This window comes from Etheostoma spectabile, unplaced genomic scaffold (genome assembly GCF_008692095.1).
Source record: "Etheostoma spectabile isolate EspeVRDwgs_2016 unplaced genomic scaffold, UIUC_Espe_1.0 scaffold00009506, whole genome shotgun sequence".
In the NCBI taxonomy this organism is placed as follows: domain Eukaryota; kingdom Metazoa; phylum Chordata; class Actinopteri; order Perciformes; family Percidae; genus Etheostoma; species Etheostoma spectabile.
In genome coordinates this window covers 1-2,447 of record NW_022603705.1, presented here as the reverse complement: position 1 = coordinate 2,447, position 2,447 = coordinate 1, and the positions used below count along the sequence as shown (strand labels likewise).

The window sequence follows — 2,447 nt, the reverse complement described above, 5'->3', positions numbered from 1 at the left end:
TGAAACTATTTTTCATGAATAAGCCTATATGCTTTCTATGAGAAACATTTTAATTTTGTGTTAAGACCTTTCTTATTAGAAAAATGAGATACAACAGAGAACGCAAAACAGTTTCACAAAAAAGCTCTGAAACAAAACCATCTTTTCATGTGAAAAGTCAAATCCCCCCTAAGGTTGTCTGAAGAGACTGATTTTGTTCTTCCGACCTTTCAGTAGAACTAGTTAGCTAGTTGAATCACAAAAAGACACAGAAAGGTGGATTATTGAGAGCTTTATTGAAAAGCAAAACACCAATATAAAATGAGTAAAATAGCAGGGAAACGTCGTCTACTTAACCCAACACAAGAAGGGATTTTTGGAATCACTCTACAATTTCTTTACGTTTATAAAAATAAGAGAGTAAACGTCCCTCGTCCCAAAATAGAAGCAGGAAATACTTACAAGAACATTTCTATCAGTGAGCTGAGAAACTGAAAACATCCCACAACCCTTTATCTCAGCTAAAACTTAAAATTTGTTTCAAAACAGATCAAAACATATACATTATGAAACAAAAACCATCAATGCACTCCTGATTCATTAAGAAAAACCTGACAGACAGAACCAAAACAAGATCTTCAATTTTAAAGAAATATACAAACTAACTATTTACACAACTGGAAAATAAATGTTGAATTGAAGCTAACATTGTGTGTGTGTGTGAGTGTGTGTGAGTGTGTGTGTGTGTGTGTGGGCAACATTGATGCAACCTATTATTGTATACGTAGCATTGATTTCATGTTGTAAAATAATTCACCAGTGATGTAAAACTCATCGTGCTGAAAGTTAAGAAAACTCTACTGGCTGACAGATATCTGTCGTCTCAAGGTTTATATTATATTATATATTATATCGCTGCCACACCCTAGGAGTGTATGTATGGAGATGGGAATGTATGTCTGTGTGATTATGTGTAACCAATGTGTTAACGTGTTACCAATATTAATTTAACCAGAAAAGCCCGACAGCAGAAGAATCAAACTGTAACTATGGTGAATTTAATTTAGATAAACACACATAAATCTTTATCATGTATGAAGGGTGCTGAGATGCTTTCATTGATTTGAATCAGGTTTTTTTTTCTCCTCTCCAAAAATATTCATCCTCATTTTAATTTATTAACATTTAAATAAATATTTTATCAGAGGAAACACCACTTTAAATTAAACTAAATGATCCAAATAATGTAATCATTTCATTTTGATCATATTTAGAAAATAATTGTCAACCTTTTTTTCAAATGTTATTTCTTTGTATTCCAATCAATGAGCATCTCCAACTAAACCCCAACCCTGATTCTACCAGTTTATGATTTGATGATGAATAATATAATAACTTTATGGAGGAGAACGGGGCTCCGCCGCTTGATCCAGTGCAACATGCATCCATGAACCTGAAGACACAAAAAGAAGAAACATAAATACAGTATCCTTTAGACCTAAACATCAATGATTCAGTAATTTAAGTGTTACCGTGTTGTTGGTATTAAAATGCTTTAGTAGTACAATTTGTTTATTTTAATTTGGTGCAACACCATTTATATAAATCTGTCTCACTGTTTTTCTAAAGGTTCATATTTGAGTTTTTAATAATAAATTCATCTGCTGACGTAAAGGGTTCTGAAAGTGTCTTTCTCTAAATAATCTCACTTCACTTCTTATTAAACAGCTTCACCTTTGTTGTGGAAAATCAATAGAAAGTCAGCCATGTTCTTTTATTAAAGATTCTTTGGGGCATTTTAGGCCTATATTATATACAACAGCAGTTGAATATGTGAAAGGAGAGTGGGGGAGAGGGGGGGTCCCGCAGGTCGGAGGCTGTCCTGCGTCCAATGCAACAAGGACTGAGCCTTTGTACATGTGGCGCACGCTCTACCAGGTGAGCTACCCAGGCGCCCCTAGTCAGATGTTCTTTCCAGCTCCAATGTGTCCCAGAGGTGTCCCAGTGGACACACAACCAATCCCAGAAGGTCTGACACAGTTTAAGGAAGCTCTGTTTAACACCAGCTGATAATAGTTCATGTCCCGTATGAAGCTACTCACCGTCTGCAGGGTGAGGGGTTTAGGATTTAGAATCTGGATTCAGTTTCTCAGAGAGCTCGGAGCTGTTGTCAGGAGACGGAGGGCATTTGGCTGAAATTATAAGCAAAAACAAGTCATTTATTTTTTATTTTTGGCAAAGTATCTTCTAACACCTCGCCAGTGGATATTATCCTTCGTCTTGTCACTCAATCTCCTCTACTTTTATATTTTCTTATTACTTAATCTTTTCTGATCATTTATCTCGGACAGAAGGAAAGGAACATGTAGAGTATGATAATGCATGAATGAAACTGCTCTGAAACAACCAGGATGGTGTAGAGATAACTGTTACTCAGTGTGTCAATGACTATTATTGCCCTACTTATT

At 35.5% G+C, this 2,447-nt stretch overlaps 1 long non-coding RNA gene across 1 annotated transcript; it reads right to left on the bottom strand.

Annotated features, from left to right (window-relative positions):
- Positions 1-931: 931 nt before the first annotated feature.
- Positions 932-2,247, bottom strand: LOC116679129 (uncharacterized). The gene is made up of 2 exons (XR_004329452.1): positions 2,082-2,247; positions 932-1,432 (listed from the first exon to the last, which is right to left on the bottom strand). It is a non-coding gene; the product is annotated as an uncharacterized LOC116679129 (long non-coding RNA).
- Between the last annotated feature and the right edge of the window lie 200 nt (positions 2,248-2,447).